Raw genomic sequence first — 21,815 nt, forward strand, 5'->3', positions numbered from 1 at the left:
TCAGACTGTTTTAAAATTAAGGAAGCGCTCATAAATTAAACCCAAATGCTTCATGTGAATTTAGTAACTGTTGGTAAATAAGCTGTGTTATTATTAATAAATAAGGTGTTATTAGTAAAGTAATAGTAAAAATGCTTTCAAACTGTCAGCATACATTTGTTTTTGCCTGGCTTTTACTGGACATTTTTAAGTTCTTGAGGTGTAAAGGTTTGATAAAAATGTAATGGGTGATTTTTGTTAAGTAAATTTAATATTTGGTCAAATGATATTAACTGAATCTCGGTTACCAACAAAAATACTTATGTGTTTAACTTTAAGGTAAAAATGCAAATGTACCTGAGTCAACAAATTAGAATAAATAAAACACCAAGTAGAGGAAAAAAAAAATCCAAATTTAATCGTTAAAGGTGTATAAAAAAAAAAAACATTTTGGTTTTGGTCTTTTAATCCTAACTGCAGAAATAGTTTACCTCCACTCATTCAATGCCTGTAGAGAGGTGCACAAGGTGTGTTCAACTCATTTAACAGTACTGTTAGGAATTCAAAGTTGTCCTGAAAGTTGTAAAGAACTTAAATTGAAAGCTTTAGTTTTACCTTGGTCTTGTCCATTTTTGTCCTACTCTTCTTTACAATCTAGCTGGTTATGATTACATTGTGTTACTGTAATAGAGTTTTTGCCTAAAAAAAAAAATTCTAAATTATTAATTTTTATATAGCAATTTAAGATAAAAAGTGAATGATGGTTAAAATCCATGAGACTCTCAAAGTAATCTTACTCTATAAATGTGCTCAAGTTTATGCACTAAACATTGTTTTGAGACCATTTAGATAGTTTGTTTTTTTTTAACAGCTTAATCTTGAGCCTCATGTAAAAAGCATGTTACCACTTTGTGTCATGTTTGAGGTGCTAACAATTGGTGCTAAAAGTTTTTTCCTCAGTCTACAGCCAGGAGATCTTATGTTAATGGGATTTAAAAAAAAAAAAAACTAGCTTAAAATAAAGGCTTCAGAAGCAAAATTTTCTGACCTTGCTCGCCTCTTGTGCCAATTCTTCCCTGAAGCTAGCCATAAAACCTAAAATTATTCATGTAAAATGGCCATAAAGCAATTATCTGACCTACTTTGTTTTACTGTAAAACCCCATGCCAGAAGAAAGGGCTTTATCCTACACCCAGAAGGGAAAAATGCACACTCAAGAGGCCAATCAAAATCTAAATATAAAATGCCTTGCTGGTTCTGCCACTAAGCCTTTTAGAATTAGCTCATATCCTTTTTGTCCAATCATCTTTCTACACAGCTGTCCATACTTTAAACATAAAAAAAATGGACAATTTCCCCTGCATCTTTGTGTTCATTCTAAAAACGTCCATGTATAAGTTTTAAGTCCTTCTCTTATTAATCCTATTACTTTTAATGTCAGTAGATTTTCAGCAAGCCTTTAGGAGAACAGTGGCCTTTGCTCCCAAACTTTGGGTGCCAGAGACATTCCCCTATGATGCCAATAGATTTTGTTTGGGGATGTGATGTTTTGGAAGGATCTAATTAGCAAATACCTTTAAACAAGATATTCTAAAATGACTACTATGTTTACAAAATTTAGAAGTGATGTTATATTTTGTTTAAAATAACAAGTCTTATTTAAATGCTTATTGTTTCTGATAAGATTTGAGTTTGTATTTTAATCCGTGTTCTGTTATATATATCTAATTTACAGGGTATAAAAATGGTTAATAAAGTAACTTAAACTTTTAATAGCTAGGATCTAAGTAAGCTGCTAATATAGATGAATTAGGTAAATACAAATGCAATAAATACAAATAAATCTTAAAGTCATGTTAAGTTAAAAAATAATCATAAAATGTCATTATATGTCCCTTAGAAATGGGTCATTTATAAGGTAAAGTACTAGAACATCAGTTCTTAAATATAAGTTTAAGTTTATACCTTCATAGCTTTATATTTAGAAATACTAATACAATTGGTGACTAACAGTTCAAAGTTACTTTAACTTCCTAAGTTTTTCTAAGAGTTGACATTATGATTAGTACGTATAATTAAAACTTCTAGATAAAAGAAAAACAACTCTGTACAAAAATTCTTTTAATAAAATGTTGTACAACATAAGTATTAGTTTTGTTAAAAGATAATTTTGTTTATAGGCATTTATGGAAACAAACTTTCCTCTCAGGACTGCTTTAGCTGTGTCCCACAGGTTTTGATAACTTGTGTTTGATAACTTGTCATTTAGTTAAAAAAAAAAAATCTTTTGATTTCCATCTTGATTTCCTCGTTTATGAAGTGATCATTTAGTAGAAGGTTGTTTAGTTTCCATGACTTTGTGTAAAAATGAGAGCTCCTGTTAGGGTTGATTTCTACATTTATTCCATTGTGATCTGAAAAGAGACATGGTATATGTTCTATTTTTTTAAAAAAAAAAATTGTTTGAGACGTGCCTTGTGTCCTAGGATATGGTCAATCTTAGAGAATGCCCCATGAGCTGATGAGAAGAACGTATATTCAGTGGTTTGGGAGAGAATGTCCTGTAGATGTCAGTCAGACCCGTTTGTTCTAGAGTTCTGTTTAAGTCCATTATTTTGTTTAATTTATTGGTTTTTGAAACTACTTTTTCAATATGTAAATGACCATTAAAAATTAAGTGGATATAAAAGTTAAAGGTTATAAGAGGTTTATAAAAGTCTCAACTTTATTAAAATTAGAAAGATTTGTTTATAAGATTTTATTAAAATAAACTTTGATCATTAATACACTAATACAATGAAATTTGGTTTTCTCTTTTAAACTAGATTGTCATATGATATTAATAGAAATAACAAAATTTTTCACCTTTTAATAATCTGCAAAAAAGAAGGAAAAAATACAGATTCAGCTTCCTTAGAACTTGTACTGCAGTCTGTCTAGTAGGTCTTATACTTGGTTGAGACACTGAGTCTCCTTTCTTAAAAAAAAAATATATATAGATTTTTTAATAAGAAAAATTATAAAACAGAATGTTCTTATTAAAATGTATAACTTTGTCTAATTCAGAGGTTATTTAAGGGTTGAATCAAAATAAATTTAGAAAGGAAATAAAAAATTCCACTTGTGTAAGAAAAAGATGTAAAGGGACAATGAATATAGAAATATATTTTTGGTAAGAAAGGTTAAACAGAAAGGATAATGTAAAGAAAGGATCTTGCATGAAATTTTTGTCCTAAAATGAATGGTTATTTAGGAAAAGGGAATGTTAGGACAAAATCGAAAGTTTTAAGGTATGTTTTGTAAATGGTGTGTGGTACGTGCAGGTGAGGATAAAGTTTATAAAAAAATTTATTAAAGAATTTTGGCTAAAACAAAGATTTCTGTCAATATTAATTTACTCTTAATGAAATAACATGTGTACTCATTTTGATTTTATAACGTTTTTTTTTCCTTTTAATATAAAAAGTAGTGTAGTACAAAAGGTGTTTAATTTTGATAATTGGCATTTTATGCATTGGTAAAACATTTTATGCTTTGTCAGATAATCCCTGTGCTCTCTTTATTAGGTTTTGACTAACTAGAAAAAACTAAAGAAGGGTTAAGATTTGTATCCATATAACTTTATCACCTTTAGATTTATTTGATGTCTATCTCTCTCTTTGTTAAAATTATTTTATAGTGGTTTGTGATTATATATGCACAAATGCTTTAAGCCTTTGATATTTGACAACCTTTCCAAAACTTAAATTCTAAATCCAGCCTTTTGACCTTAAACTAGCTTTTTACACATTGGGATCACCAAAAGTCTAAGACAGACTTTGGATTTATTTTAATGTGTCAAAACTATCCAGGGAACACTGTCAAATATAAAATGGTGTTTAACTTTCTTTGGGCTGTACTTATAAGTATGTTATTAATATACTAGTATTGTAAAATATTGACATGTCTTGGTATGTGTTATCAGTAATAATTATGGTTATTAGGTAAAATTGCTATATGTCACAAAATAACCAATTTGGACTCTCTGTAACCATGGCTGGTCAAGTTTTATCATCTTTTAAGTGATTATTTTTCTTTGATTCATCTCAGAAAATAGTTCTTTCTGGCTAAGTCTAATTTTGGCTTCTTCAAGTAAAGGCCATGGAAAGAACTGACAAATCCACTTAAATACTGGTTTCTGAGTATTGGAGATTATGTATACTTTGGAGATTATGTATACCACTGGACTAAAACAAAACGAAGTTCCAAGACTTTAATTAAAAATTTGATATGACCATGAGTATAGCTAATTCGAACCTCATGAGACGGAACTAAATTTTCATATAAAGACTCTTTATTTAAAACATTACTAATTCTTTTATTTTGTTTTCCAGAGTCCTGACAAATTTTAAGTAATTAGCAAGTTTACCTGATCTGTGGGACCTTAAAACCATAGAATCTACCAAAGCCCTGTTCAAATGTCCTCCCTCTAAGCCCAGGGAATATCGTGGAAGAGGGGGCGTGCCAGATTGTAAGGGCCAATTCTGAGGGATGGATTTAGTTTAGACCTCCAGATAAAAGAGGGACACACAAAAGATACTCTGTCTTTTCAGGCCACATGCTGCAGATAGCCATCCCAATCATAAAAGTCTTTCTCTGCTTCCTATAGACTTAGAATAATTTTTATCAGTTATGGATTTATCCAAAAGGAAATATAATGAATAATTTATCAGCCACCTTACTATAAATTACTAAATTTCCTCCTTAGCTTAATTGTTAATAATACTTATATTTTGTTACAAGTTGTAGGTAAATTAGTTTTATAACTTTGCCTTTAAAATATTAAAGATCAAATGTTTCTCAAGTTTAATTTATGCCCTCCTCAGGATATTATACCTATGGAGACTAATTGTCCAGAGGAAAAATTAAATTTATTAGATTCTGAATTGGTATCAGTTTTGTAATCCTCAAATAAAATTTACCATAAAGTTCAATTGACTGTTGATACACAGGGTAAACGCATTGTAAGTCTGATTAAAAAAATTATGATGATGCATGAAGAGGATTATTTTTTTTTGGCTGGTTAGGCTGCTTGCTACCTTCTGATTCTACCTATGACTCTTATTATGTTTCCTGTAAATGCTATACCAGATACAGGAAAAGGAAAAAAAATCAATCAAAGGCCCAGATCATGATAGCTGGAAAAACAGATCTGGTTCAGTTTTTTCAGAGTAGGCCCGAGGCCTGACTCTATCTGGCCCCCTTTAACAATTGGCTATTAAATCAAGTGGAGTCATGTCCCTCCCCTAAAATATAACACCGCCTATTTCACAACACCATGCGACCAGACAGACAACTCTAGGAATGAGCCTTCCTAGCACCGTGGGACCTCATGCTAGTTATTGGCCTACATATGCATTCCATGGAATGATCTTTGGCCAACAGGGGGAACTGAGGACTGAACTCTAATTTTTTTGCTAAAAACTCCTTCCTAAGAAGGCCAGCTGGGTTAGGCTGGCAAATGGTAAGGAGGCCAGCAGGGTTAGGCTGACAAAGGGTAAATTCCCACTAAGCGGCTTTTGTTAACCAAACGAAGCAGTGGTTTACTTCCTGACCTGATTCTGGTATGGCATTAACATCACCTAAAAGATAGGAAGCCCCTGTCTTAACTCAAGCATCCTAGCAGATGCCTATCATAAACTTAAAATATCTTAACTCAAGCATCCTAGCAGGCGCCTATTGTAAATTTAAAATGTCCTCCTGTCTGGACCTCCCAGAGTGCTCATACCCTTATCTTAAAGTAAGCATATCCTTTCTGGTCTTCTAGATAAAGTCTAACTCTCTCAGCCAATTGCCAGCCAAAGAATCTTTAAACCCACCTATAACCTGTAAGCCCCCGCTTCGAGATGTCCCACCTTTTTGGGCCAAACCAATGTGTGCCTCTCATGTATTGATTTGTGACTTTGCCTGTAATCCCTGTCTCTCTGAAAATGTATAAAACTGAACTGTAACCCAGCCACAGCGAGCCCACTTGCCCAAGGCCTCTTGGCAGTGGCCCGGGTCATGGTCCTCAAATTTGGCTCAGAATAAATCTCTTTAAAATTATTTTACAGAGTTTGGCTTTTTTCCGTCGACAGCCGTGATGGGTTCTCTCTTTACCCGGGGCATTGTGGTGCCGCGCTCCCAAAACTGAAGTAACTCATTAGCAGGATGTACAGTGAGCCTGGGGAAGAGCATGACTAACACACAGTATTCTCTATGCTCAAGAAACGTTGCAGAGACTACATACAGGGTAAGGCCGGAAGAACAAGCAAAATAAGAGGTGTTAGATGCCTGAATATACTGAAAAGTGGAGTTGACAGTAATTGACTGATTACATATTTTTTCTAAGGGTGCGGGAGGGAGCATTCTTGGGCTAAGAAGGCAAAGGCCTAGGCCTGTGACTTGGCTGAGTGTTAGGCCATCATGGGTCTCTAGGCCCCATCTGAGTCTGCTGGTGTCATTAGTAAATAATGGCTGACCAAATGTAGCGAAGCCTTCATAAAAGGGAGGGGGGGGAGTAGCATACCCAACACTCCTGATATTCTGAATTGTTGGCCTCTCGGATGGTCCTGACAGAGGCGTTGACTAAGGAGAGAATTAGTTCTGCAGAGGAGGGGGGCCCCTCGGGCAGGGTAGGTTGGTATAGGGAGGTGCTAAGCAGAGGAGGGGACACAGTTGGGGAGGAGGGTAGGTCCCTGGAGGGACCGTGAGGTCGAGGTGGGTGTAGGTCGTGGTTAGGACCTATTGCGACCGTAGGACCTCTGGGGAGGCTTTTAATTAATTTGATTTTAAATGTGAGACCAATGTTTTTTCTAGATGTGTAAAGTCTAAGTCCCCACTCAAATCCCCTGGACTGAGCCCAGGAAACCTTTTTTCCAGCTTTGGTGAATGAAATCAACAGGGGGTTGCACCACTGGTTTTTACACTGAGGGTCAGTGGGTGGTTGTGGGGCGTAAGGGGATGAAGGAGCTCGACGGGGAAACTGCTTTTTGACTGTGATATAATCCCAGGAAGAGGAGGGATTCCAGTAGGCATCACCGGTGGTCTCACAGCCCCAGGAAGCACAAAAGAAGTCAGGGGCGTAACCACATTGATAGTTGTTGGTGCGAGGCCGATGGGCCCCTGGGCAAACATAAAAGTCTATATACCTTGTTGCGGAGCGTCCGGCTCCCGAGGAACAAAGGCCTGGGGAGGAGTCAGCTGTCGGAGGAGCTGGCTGAGGGGCGAAAAGTGCGGGAAGGCCCCACGCAGGGTCTTTAGCCCCAAGAGCTAATACGCATAGGTCAATTTCTAATGGATCCCATGGTATAACTGCGGAGAGACGTGAGGAGGAATTAACAACGTCTCCTGCCTCATTAATTACCTGCCATGTATAGTTGTAGATCTGATGGATGTTGGTTGCGATGGTGCTCTTGGTCACGACTAGAATCAGGCATAGGAGAGGCAGCGCCTTTTCTTGGGGAGTCATTGTATTTCTGGAAGAGAACAGAATTAAGAATTCTTCTCAGGGGATTCCCTGGGTGGGTTATATAGCTTAATCGCTCTCTCTGGTAGCCATCTGGCGTTTCCTGCCTGGGTATCGTAGATGCAGGCATGTCCTTTTCCCCATATGAGGACAGGGTCAGGCCCCAGCCATTTGCCTGTAAGCGGCTCCTTCCATAAGGCCTGTGCATAAGTATCCGTGGTGGATGGGTGCCAAAGGCGGTCGGCGGCCGTTTTACCGGCAGTGTCAAAGGTGAGAAAGTTTAAAATGAACAGGGCATGATTAAGCAGGGTTTTGGAATTACCTGTTAAAGGGTACAAAATTCCTCCTCCCGATTGTAGTTTGGAGAGCATATTTTTTAACGTCTGATGAGCTCTCTCTACAATACCTTGGCCCTGAGGGTTGTAAGGAATGCCTGTAACATGTTTAATGCCTAACTGAGCACAAAAACTTTTGAAATTGGAGCTGATATACCCCGGGCCATTGTCAGTCTTAATAACTTTAGGCTGAGGGAGGGAGGTGAGACAGGCTATAATATGGCTGATAACGTGGCGGGTGGCCTCGCCTGTTTGTAGGGAAGCAAAGATAAATCCACTGCAAGTGTCTATAGAGACATGTACATATTTAAGCTTTCTGAAAGGGGGGTAATGAGTGACATCCATCTGCCAGAGCTCCCCAGGGATCAGGCTGCGAGGGTTGACTCCTGGGTGTGGCTCAGGGAGAAGGGTGAAACAGGCCCTGCATTGGCGGACGATTTCTCTGGCCTGTTCTCTAGTAATGGAGAATTTAAGCCTGAGGGTATGGGCGTTGAGATGGTGTAAATCATGAGCCTGGAGTGCAGCGCAGACAGGATCAACAGTGATATTGTGAACAGCGCCTGCAACGCGAGTCGCCTGATCAACAAGATTATTTCCAGCTACTAGAGGCCCAGGAAGGCCAGTGTGGGCGCGAATATGGCCTATAAAAAAGGGCGCAGAACGGGAGTGAATGAGTCCTTGTAGTTGCTGGAACATTTGAGTGGTATTGTTGGAGGGCCGAATATGAGGCACAGTTTCTAAAGTGGCGACAGCATGAGCAACATAAGAACTATCAGTATACAAGTTAAATGGTGACTGATCTACGTATTTGAAGACTGCGACTAAGGCTGCTAACTCAACGAGTTGAGCAGAGGAGAATCTGGTGGGAAAACTGCGGACCTGGCCATTAATGCTATAGGCCGCGGTGCCTGAGGAGGATCCGTCAGTAAAGACTAAGACGGCTCCTGGAATGGGGGAGACTTTTGTTTTTTTGGGAAATATTACAGGTGTCCGATAGAGGAACTGAATTAGTTTATCAGGGGGGTAATGATTATCTAGTTTGCCCTGGAAAGACGTACAGTTAACTGCCCAGTCATCATCATTCTGTATTAGCCACTGAATTTGAGAAGCATTGCAAGGGAGTATTATGATATCTGGATCCTTTCCAAAGAGCTTAAGGGAGTTTTCTCGCCCCAAGCGAATAATTTTAGCTACTAAGTAAGGGTAGGTGGGAAGGACTTTAGGGGAGGAAGCCGATAGGTGAACCCAAAAAAGAGGCTTGCCCTGCCAAAAGAGTCCTGTGGGCGAAAAGGGGGTGGGGAGGACAATGAAGTACAGGTGGGAATCTGGGGAGAAGTAGCCAATGGCCTGGGCATTTATGGCCCGCTCGACCAAATTAAGCGCTTGCTGCCCTTCTTTAGTTAGGGAGCGGGGAGAGGTTGGGTCAGTATCTCCCTGCAGGATGTCAAATAGGGGTTTTAACTGTCCTGTGGTGAGTTTTAAATATGGGCAAAGCCAATTAATGTCGCCTAGAAGACGCTGAAAATCGTTAAGGCATTGAAGAGAGTCTTTCCTGATCTGTACTTTTTGGGAGAGGACCTTATTGGGGAATAATTCAAAACCTAGGAACAGGTGAGGGGGACAGGCGGAGGCCTCGAGCTTGTAAGGCCGAGACAACCTGCATGGTAACTTGATGTAAAGTTGCCTCGTCGGCTCTGGCTAAAAGAATGTCATCCATATAATGAATTATATATATTTGAGGATGTTGAATTCTAAAAGAATCAATTGTCTGAGCTACATATTTTTGGCAAAGGGTAGGGCTGTTGGCCATGCCTTGAGGCAATACTCGCCACTGGAAACGTGGGGAGGGTCCTATACAATTTACTACCGGAAGACTGAAGGCGAAGCGCTTACAGTCATCTGGGTGCAAGGGTATGGAGAAAAAGCAGTCTTTCAGGTCAATGACTATCTTATAGTAGCCTCTGGGGATAGCTACCGGGGAAGGCAAACCAGGCTGGAGTGCCCCCATGGGAACCATTGTTTGATTAACAGCCCGCAAGTCTTGTAGCAGCCGCCACTTGCCAGTCCTTTTTTGGATGACAAAAATGGGGGTGTTCCATGGTGAAGTAGAGGGCTCTATGTGTCCGGCAGCTAATTGTTCCTGCACCAACGCTGTAGCTGCGGCTAGCTTGTTAGATGGGAGGGGCCACTGATAGATCCAGACAGGTGAGTCACTTTTCCAAGTGATTTTATCTGCCTGACGTGCAGGGGGATCAATGGCCCTTACAAAAAATGTTCTTTGAACCCTAGTCCTGATCTGTCTGATTTAGGGGGGGTGGTCAGGGGTGCTCTTAGTCCCTGACCCTCCTTGCCTAAGCCCTGTCCTGGGAGGAATCCCTGTTTAAGCATTTGGCTGGCTACAACTTCATTGGGGCTGCACATAATGACATTCATTTGTGCAAGGATATCGCGCCCCCATAAGTTAACAGGCAGGTTTGGGACTACAAAGTGTTGGGTGGTGCCTTTGTTTCCCTCAGGGTCTTCCCATGTTAAAATTTTTGAGCTCTGGAGAGTATTATTAGACTGTCCTATACCTTGTAAGTGTGTAAGTGAAGGCTGCAGTGGCCATGATTGAGGCCAGGCGTCCTGGGCAATAACTGTGGAATCGGTGCCAGAATCAAGAAGGCCTTCAAAAAGTTTACCATCTAACGTTAACCACAGGGTGGGTCGTTTTTTGGTGATAGCTTGGACCCAATAGAGATCAGAAGAGCCAGGGCAGGGAGCACCTCGGTTAGAGGCGATGGCTGGGAAGGATGTATTAAGGGGCAAGGGCAACGCCTGAGCTAAACGCTGTCCCTTAGAGACACACACAGGGCCGGTAAGCGCGCTGGCTAAGATGTTAATCTCCCCGGTAAAGTCACTATCTACTATGGAGGGGTGGACTATGAGCCCTGCAAGAGTAGAGGAGGCTCGGCCCAGAATAAAAAAGAACATATTAGCCGGTGGGGGTCCAAATGATCCAGTAGGCAAAATTTGAACACCATCTTCAGGTTTTAATATTGTGTCGGAGGAGGCACACAAGTCCACTCCTGTGCTCCCTGTGGTCGCTCGGAGGAGTCTAGGGGCTGGGGATCCTCTTGTCGGCTGTTCCCCGAGGCCGACTGAAATTGAATAGGACAAGGGGAAGGGCATGTTGGTCTCTCAGGATCATTAGGAGAAGCTGACTCTCTGGTCGCCTCTAAAGAAGTTCTCAAAGCAGACCGAGACACGGGTCGGAGGCAGAATTTTGCTACTGAGAGCAGCTGCTTTTTATTGGGGTCTGAATCTGCCCCTTCAACAATATCTCTGATTAGTCCCCAGTACGAAAAAACAGATACAGGGACGGCATCTGGGCCCTGATTTAGAAATAAATCGTTTAAATCTCTACCTACTTTTTGCCATTTGTGTGGGTGAATCTCAGGTCCACCAATAATAAACCAAGGACAAGCACGATCAATGAACACAAAAAACGTTACTAAGTCTTTTTTCTTAAATCTCTACCTACTTTTTGCCATTTGTGTGGGTGAATCTCAGGTCCACCAATAATAAACCAAGGACAAGCACGATCAATGACCACAAAAAACTTTACTAAGTCTTTTTTCTTAACTCTAATTCCTCTCTCTCTGAGTGAGGCCTTGAGATCCTTAATAAAAATGGCCTCTTTAGACAATGAATGGCCCATCTCGATGGGGTGACAATGTAAAAATTTACTCACCAGACCGTCGACTCTGTGAGCGGCAGAACGAGGGTCTCTGTAGGGTTTCCTTCGGCCTAAGAGCGCTCCGTGGCGTCACCCGACAAAGGTCCGTACCTCGAGCCCCACGTTGGGCGCCACTTGTCCCGGCCCGCGGGACCTTCTGTTACTCGCGGGGGCGAGGGGGACCGTGCCTGAAAGAGATGGGCGAGAGAAAGAAAGGAGACCAAGCGAATGATTGTCAAGGTCTGCTTTACTTAGATTCTTAGTAGGTTTTATAAGCATACAGAAACAAGGAAGTAGAAACAAAAAAATAGAGTGGCGACGATGAGGCTTGGGTCTGGGTTAATTAGCCCCAATCAGCGTCTTATCGGTATCCTGTTTTTGACTGGTTACTCATCTCCAACCTGGCAGGTGGTCGGGAACAATTGCAGTCAGCACTCCCTGGAGCATCCCGTGGTCAGCACGTCATGGGATGCATTCTTCTCGGAGCTATAGCTGGAATTTTCCAGGGCGAAGTCCGTGTGTAGGACGAGTCATAGGGGAGTTGAGGGTCTTTGAGAGTCCTTGCCTCTAACAATCTACTAAAGGAAAACATGCTGTCCTATAAGCTCTCCCATTTGGAATTGGAGGGGATCAGATTTAAAGGCAACAATTGGGGAGTTTGAAACCCCTACCATTTGAATTTTTACTTTACTGCGAGGGAGAGGGTTTTTAATTAAGGTAGGGTTGAGGACTGACAGCGTGGCACCCGTGTCCACAAGGGCTCTGGTTTCTTCCCCCATTTATGGATATTTCTATCTCCCCTAGAGTGTTTGTTAGAAGTAAGGGGAAAACCCTCTCTATTCCCTCGGAGCCTCCCTATTCTGGTTTTAAAGTTCCTTTGGTGCCTCCCTCTAAGGCCTTCTGCTCCTTTTGTGCAAGCACCCATTTAAGTTTCTTACAATCCTTCTTAAGGTGTCCCTTCTTTTTGCAGTAATAACTAATCACTTCCTCTGTGGCCAGCTGCGATCTCTGCAGGGGACGGAACCCCTCCGACCTTTTGACTTGGTTACTAAGTTGCTTTAGCTGTAAACTCATAATCTTGGAGGCCGTTTCCTTTTGCTTCTTAACTATTGTTTGTGACAACTGGTCGGCTAGGATGACCAGGCTGCTAGTGGGCAGAGAAGCCCAGGCCACATCATTTCTCTTTACCAAGGTCACTAACTCTCGTCGTCTAAGCCTTGTACAAATCCAGAATTTAGTAAAGTGTCACTTTTACCATGCTCAAAATTTTCAGGAGGTATCCCTGAATATTGCTTGAATGTTTTTTCAAACCTGGTATAAAAGTCAGGTATGGTTCCATTTGGGCGTATTTTACCTTGTTGCACTTTTGCCCAATCTATAACTTTAGGGAAAATCTGTGGTAAGTTTTCACAGAGGCGGTCACAGAGCTCCCTGCATTTTCCCCTTCCATTTGCATCTATTTTATCAAAATCTTCTAAAGGTTGTTTCCAACCTGCTACCCTGAACCATTCCTCAGCTTTGTTTTTGGGGACTAGTAACTCGATTAGCTGATACAGGTCAGAGAAACCTGGATCACAGGTCTTAAGTGTTAATCGGAATTCTCTGGCGAACCCGAGGGGGTCTTGAGTTGGATCAGGGAACCCAGACACCAGAGCCTTTAACTCTGTCTTGGTCCAGGGTGTATACAATATATTAGGGTCCCCTCTCCCAGTGGGTTTTATTTTAAAGGAAGCAACAACTATTTTATCTTCTTCTCTAGCTATTTCCGATCCTTGTACAGCTTGAGGCCAAGGAATAGGGGAAGGAGGGGGGAAAATGAAATCATCAGGATAAGGAAATTCAGAGAACAGAGGGTTAGGGGGAGCAGAAGGAGAGACAATTTTTGGAGCATTCCTGATTTCAGAAGCGGCTTCTGCTCGTTTCTTTAATTCTGAGACAGTCTCAAGTATTTTCTTATTAACTTCCTGGAGGGAGGCAAGTTTATCATTCCCTCTTTTGGACGATTCCAAGTGCCAGCAATAGTATGATTCCCATTCATTTTCCTTAATTCGAGAACCTAGTTTCTCTAGTTTAGCGCGCAAGAAAACCAATTTGGGAATATCGAATGTTCCCCATTTTGGAAACCTCAGACCTAGGTCATCTTTAGTAAGATCTTCCCATTTATACAAATACTTGCAAGTAGAGGTGCCATAATTATCAAACATAAAACCAGCTGGGGTGCCTGAAGGAGGTCGTTCTTCTTGCCTTTCCTCATTTTTACATAATTTGTTTCCCATTTTTTTTTTTTTAAGAAGGAACCGAACTGTGGTCTAGGGTTTGGTGTAGTGGATCAGAGTGTGCTGCTTGTGGGTGGGGCTCCTCAGTGTTTCACCACTAAGTCGGGGTCCCACCCTCTTAAGTGTCCCAGTTTCTCTCTTCGGGGGGTCTAGTACCTCTGAGAGGGCTCAAAACTTATGCCCGTTACCTGGACGAGCCTTTCTTAAATTAATTTGTTGGGGGGTTCCCTGTGGGGCTACTCGCGCCTCGGGGAATCGCCCCAGGCAACTCCCAATCTGGGCTCTGGTCACCCAGGGCTGCCTTAGGTCTGGGAGGAGTAAGCTGCCCCTTCTCTTCGGAGCTGAGAAACTCAGTCTCTCATTCGTCTAGGAATAGGACAGTTGGGTTCCTTACGCAAATATGCAGACAAGCCAATCGAAATTGGTCTTCGAGAGGAAAAAGGCAGCAGAGAAAGCCCTTCAGAGTGCACTTTCACATCAAATTAGGATCCCAAACAACAATTCCTAGGAAGAGAACAGACAGCTCAGAATAACCCGGGACCTTCGACCAAGAGCGGGAGGTCCGGATCTCAGGAGGACTCACCGGTTCCCGCCGGAGGAGCGGCTCGAAGTCGGAAGGGCTTCAATGGGCCGTGCTGGTACCTTAGCTCCGGGTTGGGGCCACTCCTTCGGGGGTCCCGAGTCTTCTCTGACATCCTGCCGACTACGCCAAAATTGTGGACGGAAAAAATCCAAGCCCTGCAATATTTGAAAGAAGTTTATTCTGAGCCAAATTTGAGGACCATGACCCGGAGCCACTCTCAAGAAGCCTTGAGCAAGTGGGCTCGCTCTAGGCGGGTCACAGTTCAGTTTTATACATTTTCAGAGAGACAAAGGTTACAGGCAAGGTCACAAATCAATACATGAGAGGCACACATTGGTTTGGCCCAAAAAGGTGGGACATCTCCAAGCGGGGGCTTACAGGTTATAGGTGGGTTGAAAGATTCTTTGGCTGGCAATTGGCTGAGAGGGTTAGACTTTATCTAGAAGACCAGAAAGGATATGCTTAGTTTAAGATAAGGTTGTGGGCACTCTGGGAGGTCCAGACAGGAGGACATTTTAAATTTACAATAGGCGCCTGCTAGGATGTTTTAAGATGCTTTAAATTTAAGAATAGGCACCTGCTAGGATGCTCAGTTAAGACATTTTAGATTTATGATAGGCATCTGCCAGGAAGCTTGAGTTAAGACAGGGGCTTCTTATCTTTTAGGTGAAGTTAATGTCATACCAGAATCAGGTCAGGAAGTAAACCACTGCTTCGTTTGGTTAACAAAAGCCGCTTAGTGGCAATTTACCATTTGTCAGCCTGACCCTGCTGGCCTCCTTACCATTTGCCAGCCTAACCCAGCTGGCCTCCTTAGGAAGGAGTTTTTAGCAAAAAATTAGAGTTCAGTCCTCAGGCGGAACCACTGTGGTCCCCGTAGTTATGTGGACCACAGCCTGAGGCTCCGTGACAATAACTGCCCCTGGGCTGGGCGGGGGCAGCAGGAGGAGCTTCCGGGAGTCAGCGAGGTCCAGAAGCCCACGGGGCCCCGACTGTGCAAGGTCTCTCCTGGAGACAGGTCCCTGCGGCCTCCTGGGGCTTGGGGACAGGGAGGAGCAGGACGAGCCATAGGTCAGGGTCAGGCTGGGATGCAGCGCCGCCTCCTCCCAGGAACTCTGCCGTCCTGCTCTTCAGGCCGGGGCTCGGTGAAGACGTCTTTGCCTTGGGGTGTCAGGTGGGGTGACTCGAGCAGGCATTTCCCGAGTGGCGGCTGAGGGGGCTGCCCCCGAGGCCCGGAGGGTCTGGGTCGTCTCCCAGCGGGGAGGGTCTCTGGCAGTCCTGCCTGTTGGGGCTCGGGGGCCGCTGCCTCCCGGACTCTCCCAGGATGAGGGCCTAGGCCTTCGGGAGGCGGTGCTGGGAACAAGGGCGCGCCCTCCGGCGGTGCTGGCAGTGTAGGCGGCTGTTGGGGAGGAGGCAGGGGTGGCCGTGGGGTCACTGTGGCCACCCAGAGCCCTGCTGAGTCCCAGTGGGCGGGAGACGCTGTGCAGGCTGGAGCCCGTGGGCGAAGCTGGCTGTGCTCAGACCCTGGGGCTCCGGTGGAGGTGCCGAGCCCAGAGTGGGCAGCCAGGTGTTTGCCGGGGGGCCTGTCACCGTGGTAGTAGCCGTACCCACACGGTGGGGTGGCCCTTCACAAAAAGCCCTGAGTGTGGGGGCCTCTCCCTCGAGGGCCAGGCCGGGCCCGGCGTCCGGGTACCCTGACACGGAGCTGGTCTGGTGACGTCCTTGTGCAGGGCTGGAGCCCAGCCTCCCCAGAAAGCTGCCTTGGGGCAGACCCAGGCAGCCTGAGGACCCCTTTCCCGAGTCTGGGAGGAGCCGATCCGGCCGTGAGCGGCCGAGCTTGTCCACCGTTGCCGTCCTGATGCAGATCCACGTCCCACAGCGATCTCCATGAGGGCCGGCCCGAGGGCAGGCAGACAGGGTTTCTGGAAGGTTCTTTGACTTGCTGTGACTCGGGGTCCTCGGCCGGCTTCCCCTGGTGAGGTGGGGACAGGCAGGACTCACAGGAGGCTGGGTGCTGGGAGCCGTGGCCAGCCCTGCCCATCCCAGGAGCGTCTTCTGTTTGGAAAGGACCCAGGACACATGGGCAGGCGCCCGCCCCTCCTCACCCACGCGTGGTCCCACCTGTGTTCCTCAGGGGCGTGGCCCTCTGACGAGTGGTGACAAGTGGGGTGCCTTTCCCTGATGCCCGATCCACTGTGGGCTTCACGGGCAGCGGCCTGGGTGGGGACCCGGCCCTGTGGGGGGCGGTGGGGAGGGTCCTGCTCTCTGCCGTGGCTGCTGCTCCGCACGGTGGGTCGCAGCTGCGCTGCCCGTGACCGCCGCACGCCTGGAGCTGAGGCCCCGAGCACAGTCCTGGGGTGGCGCCGGGGGAGAGGGCTGTGGCCACCCTGCCAGGCACAGTGTTTGATGGGCTCTGTGGTGCTGTGGTCCGATAGGTACCCCGCTGTGTACCACAGGGACGCAGCCCTGCCCCAATCCCACTGCTGGGCGGGGCGGCAGGGCCTGGAGGCCTGGGACGTCCAGGGTGGCCCTGGGGGAGGCCTGTAGACACTGGCAGAGATCCGAGACCACCCCACGGAGTCCAGTTACGGGGGGGCGTCGCCGTATCTCAGGCTGCCCTTGTGTCAGCCCAGCAAGCGGCCGGAAGGAGGCCCCGGCCCTGAGGCCCCGCCGAGTGCCCAGTGGGTTCTGTCCTGGCAGCATGTGCAGACCCAGCTAGAGCTCCTTGCCAGGTTGCTGGGACAGGGCCCTGGGGCTGGGCTCGGCTGGGTGCTGCACGTTCTGGGGAGGCGGGGAGAGAGGCAGAGAGAGAGACGGCGCCTGCACCGTGGCTGTGTGCTCAGAGAGGGTCCCCCAATCTCTGGCTGGGACTCGAGGCCAAAGCGCGAGCACCCCGATGCCTCATACGTGCTGCTGCTGGACGCCATGGACAGACAGCGGCAGAGACGGCGGGACAGCTCCAGGTAGCACCGTGTTTGGCTACTCCGTGGCACTGCCCCCCGGGGGAATCTTTGCTTCCTGCCACCTGCACCCGGAGCCACGGCACGATGTCCTGTGGTCACCCGTGAACTTCCTCGCGTGGACCCTTCAGTGGGAAGCTGGTGACCCGTGTCTCCAGGACCGGACCCGGTGGACTTGGTGACCTGAGGGTCGCGGGTGCTGGCAGCGCCCTCCCTGGGCACACAGCGCCGAGGGCCGCTGTGCGTCGGAGGAACCCCCAGAACCGTCAGCGGCTCGGAAGAGCTGTGGCCCGGAGCAGCAGGGCCTCCCTTCAATTCTCTGCATTTCTTCTCATCGCTGGGACGACGGCATTTCAGACGGGAGTCTCTGTCCTCCTCATCTGCCAGCAAATTCACCAAACTCCTCTCTCCTTCTCCTCAGACGAGAGGAGAGGAGGGGAGGGGAGAGGAGAGGAGAGGAGGGGAGGGGAGGGGAGGGGAGGGGAGGGGAGGGGAGGGGAGGGGAGGGGAGGGGAGGGGAGGGGAGGGGAGAGGAGAGGAGAGGAGAGGAGAGGAGAGGAGAGGAGAGGAGAGGAGAGGAGAGGAGAGGAGAGGAGACTATCAGTCACAGCAGGAGACAGGCTGTGAGACCACGCACAGGAACGCAAGGAGAGGAAAACAGAGCGGGAAGGGCCCTCAGCTTAGCAGGTCCTGAGCCTGAAATCAGGGAGCATGAAATGAGACATTTATGATGAAGAGAACAGCTGTGTGATGGAATATCAGAATCCCTAACATAGAAATCCGACGGGACGCGGAACAGCAGTCACAGCAGGTGGGTTCACAGCAGATCAGGCAAAGCAGAGGAGAAGGCGGCTGCCCTGGTGGACGGTGCCCAGGAGAGATGCGCAGGGCGCAGGGGCGCAGCGGGAGCACGTGGGGTGTGCAGGCGCTGGGGCTGGGCTCGTCCCCGCCAGAGGGGGACAGGGAAGGGAGCCGCGGTACTTGAGGCTGCGCAGTGGAGAACCAGGATGGCCCCGTGGCCTTGAGCCCTGAGGGGCACAGACTGTAGCCTGGCCTCACGCCCTGGGCGGTCCGGTCATTCCCGGCCAGGGCCCTGCCCGGAATTGGAGCCCGGAGCCCGGAGCCTGGCCGCTGGCCGTCTCTCCGCCCCGTCCACAGGGAACCCCTCCGGTGCTGTCTTCTCACCCACAGGCGGGCACAGGCACAGCGGTGCTGCTCCACGCCCTCGGGCTGAGAGACCCTGCACAGCCTGCGACCCGGCCTACGCAGCTCACCCAGTGTGCGGGAGAGGACAGGCGAGGCAGGAGGACAGTCCTGACCGCAGGTGCCGCCGTGCGCAGACCTCGTGGACCAGGGTGTGGACGTCCTCCAAACACCATTCCCGGAGATTAACGGGGCTTGGTTTGTTTGGGTGAAGTGCTGACTGGTGTTTTTGGTGTTCTGCGTTGTGTTTACCTGACTTCAGTGTGAATTGTATTAGTTCTGCTTTGTTAAACTACGCGTCACCCTTAAGGTTTACACAGCGTCGGCTATTGACGCTCCACATACCTGTAATACTTCTTCAACAGAAGCCATCTTCGCCTCCCTTCCCTCTGCACCTCTGCCCCTGAGCAGTGTCCCTGCGGCCCCGCCTGCGTGAGGTGTGGGGAGGGGACAGCGGCGCAGGCCCTGGCATGGGGTGGGGACGCCGTGCGCTGGGGCTCTTTGGGGCAGCAGGTGGGGGTCCGGGGCCCCTCGGGGCCACAATGCCGGAGGGAGGCGCCCCGGGCCCCACGCCAGGGCTGCTGGGCTGCGGGGAAGGTGTGTTCAGCTGGCAGGGGTGGTGCTGGGTACACAGGGCCACGGCCCCAGGACGGGGCAGGCCTGCACACCTTATTCCCTGGGCTCACTTTTCAGTGTCCCATTCCCATTCTCTCAGGAAGCGAGGAAACACGCGGAGAGAGGCACAGGAGTGGAGCAGCAGCATCTGAAATGTGGGCTGGATGGGGTTTAGGAGAAGGGTGGAAGACGGGACAGCAGGGTGTGTTGGAGAAGCGGTGGGAGGTCTCTAAACAGCGTACAAAAGAAGTACAGTGTTAACTGTGCATGTGTTCACAGAAAGGCTGAAATCAGTCTCACTGTAGACTAAGCCGTTTTCTGAGTGGGGAATGGGGAGTGCAATTTCTTAGGTTTGTGGGCTTTGTCTTTTAAATTTTAAACGATGTGCTAAACGTCTAGCTTTGTTTTCCTTTAATAAAAATTTTAATGATTCGGAAAAAAATTTTAAATGATGTGTCTTCATCGCAATGAAAAAAACAGATATCATTTAAAATTTTAATATAAAAATAATTTATTTACTGATGCAATTATTTTCATAAATTGCACTTTATTTTATGAAATAATTTTTAATGTATTTGGATACACGGGGCATCTGCCTACTCTTCTGAAAGCCTGGCTTCTGTTATTCGTTGCAAGTGACTCAGTGTACCTGCATTCTCACGTCACTGAAATGGGGCGTGAGGAAGGGAGGGAGGAACGGACGTTCACGGAACTCCCGCTCAATGCCACAGACCCTGCTGGGCACTTCTGCCTATTTATTTTTCTGACTGAACTTCCTTGGATGCACCGTTCAGCCCCACAATCTCAGTTTCCCGCCAGGAGAATGTGGGCTCCAGGAGGGCACAGCTCTTGCTCAGTGGGGTGTCTGGGCCCACGTGCCCCTCACCCCAAAGCCCACAGCCACCCCAGTGAGGAACAGGCAGCTTTGGCAGGGAGCAGCCCTGGATTGGCCTAAACCCACTTTGGGTTTTAGAAGGACAGATTACCTGGAGAATGAGGAAAAGCTCATTGCTCAGGTGCACACTGTGGAGAAACGCCAGGGATGTGCCCTTCAAGGAGCTGGTGGCAACTTCGATTAATTCTGGGACCAGTGACCTCAGGTCAGGACCCAGTAGTTGACTCAGGTCACCTCTCCTGGTCACAGGCTCAAGCTCAGTTTGGGCTCCTAACGGCCTATAAAAAGAGGTAGAAGACGCCAACATCTGGTTTTGAAGCTTTATTTCAGAGTGAGCGCCAGCCAGCTAAAAAGAGAACGTGTGACAGAAGCCGACGCCTCCCTTGCTCCTATGATGTGAGAAGACCCCTGAGTCTCCTGCAGACTGCAAGACATGTGGACGTGAGCGTGGCCATCCCTTGTAGCAACTGTCTTTCCTAGATGTTCCGACCATAGTGCCTATAATTTTACAAGGGTTTGGCAGGAGGCTTGTTTCTTGTGGGCTCAGGCTGTAAACGTCTTTTCTTCAACTTTGGTAGTCGTAACAGTTCGTGCACCTGTGGCCACCCCAAAGAGCAATACAGCTATCAAGATATAAATACGACCAAAGGCCAGTCTCAAATAGATTAATGACACCTCACTTTGTTGAATTGCTCGCATTTTTCTTGGAGGGCGTCCGCTGTCTACACTCCCACCAAAACCTCGTTTCTCGCACTGTGGTGGCTCCCAGCCCACGTGGCAGTGGCAGTTCCTTCTGTTGTTGCAAACACCTCGGCGATTGCACTTCTGAGGGGCACAGTCGTATTGCAGGTCAGCCACAGTCCCGTCGCACACACTGTTATTACAGAACTTTCCAGGGCTACAGATAGAGCCGGTCTTCACTTGCCCAGCATCCGTTGTTCTCGTCCCACGGTGCGAGTCCAGCCCAAAGCACTGGAAGCCTGATATGACGGATTGATGGAAGGAAACGTGTTCCTGAAGTCGGGGAAGATGGGTGACATTGGCGCACTGCAGCCTCCCACACATCTGGTCCTTTGCAGCACAAGCTGTGAACGCCACCTCATAGTAGATTCTGGAACAATGTCCGAATCGGGTTCTTCCTGTGTTTATGCTGTAGCAGGCCTCCGGAGCGTTCACCGCACTGACACCAAAGATTTCCTTGCAGTGCACACTGCGGTCAGTGCAATTCCCTTGGTAGCAGTAGCCCTCTTCGGTGCATGGGGTTCCGTCTTGCATATAAGTGTTTGTGGGGCAGGATGCGGCTCCCCCGGTACAGTACTCTGGAAGATCGCATATATTCAGGATAGGTCTGCAGAGAGTTCCAGGAGCAGAGTAGCTGCAGTTCGTGCAGCATTCTCCTACATGGCAAGTGCTTCTGGACGTGAGCCTGCAGTTCATTTGACAGCACTGGGTGGTGTAGCACTGCTTCAGAGAGCCACAGTCACACTCCTCTGTCTCCTCCACTATGTAGTTGCCACAACGAACCTCTGCCTCGCTTCTATTAAAAGACTGTACAGGTGGGTGGAAGACACATTTCCCTCTCCCTCCTAAAGAGATATGCTGGAAATGGACATAGGAGCAGTTACTGAATGAATCTGTCAGCCCAGGGTATCTCTCCATTATGCAGAAAGTTCTTCTGAGGCAACCACACCCTACATGATCATAATACATACCGTAATTCCTCATAAGTTTATTGCACACTACCACAGCTATCAAGAAATAGTGT

General features: G+C 47.0%; 1 long non-coding RNA gene and 1 gene segment (V, D, J or C); both read left to right on the plus strand.

Moving 5' to 3' along the window:
- Positions 1 to 21,815, plus strand: part of LOC105861104 (immunoglobulin heavy constant mu-like) — a 701,862-nt gene that overhangs the window by 541,950 nt on the left and 138,097 nt on the right.
- The window catches only part of LOC142871356 (uncharacterized), a 30,833-nt gene continuing 26,918 nt past the window's right edge, over positions 17,901 to 21,815 (plus strand). The window contains exon 1 of the long non-coding RNA XR_012919600.1: positions 17,901 to 18,148. This is a non-coding gene — a long non-coding RNA (uncharacterized LOC142871356). The remainder of the gene's footprint in view (positions 18,149 to 21,815) is intronic.

This window comes from Microcebus murinus, chromosome 6 (assembly GCF_040939455.1).
Source record: "Microcebus murinus isolate Inina chromosome 6, M.murinus_Inina_mat1.0, whole genome shotgun sequence".
Taxonomy (NCBI): Eukaryota; Metazoa; Chordata; class Mammalia; order Primates; family Cheirogaleidae; genus Microcebus; species Microcebus murinus.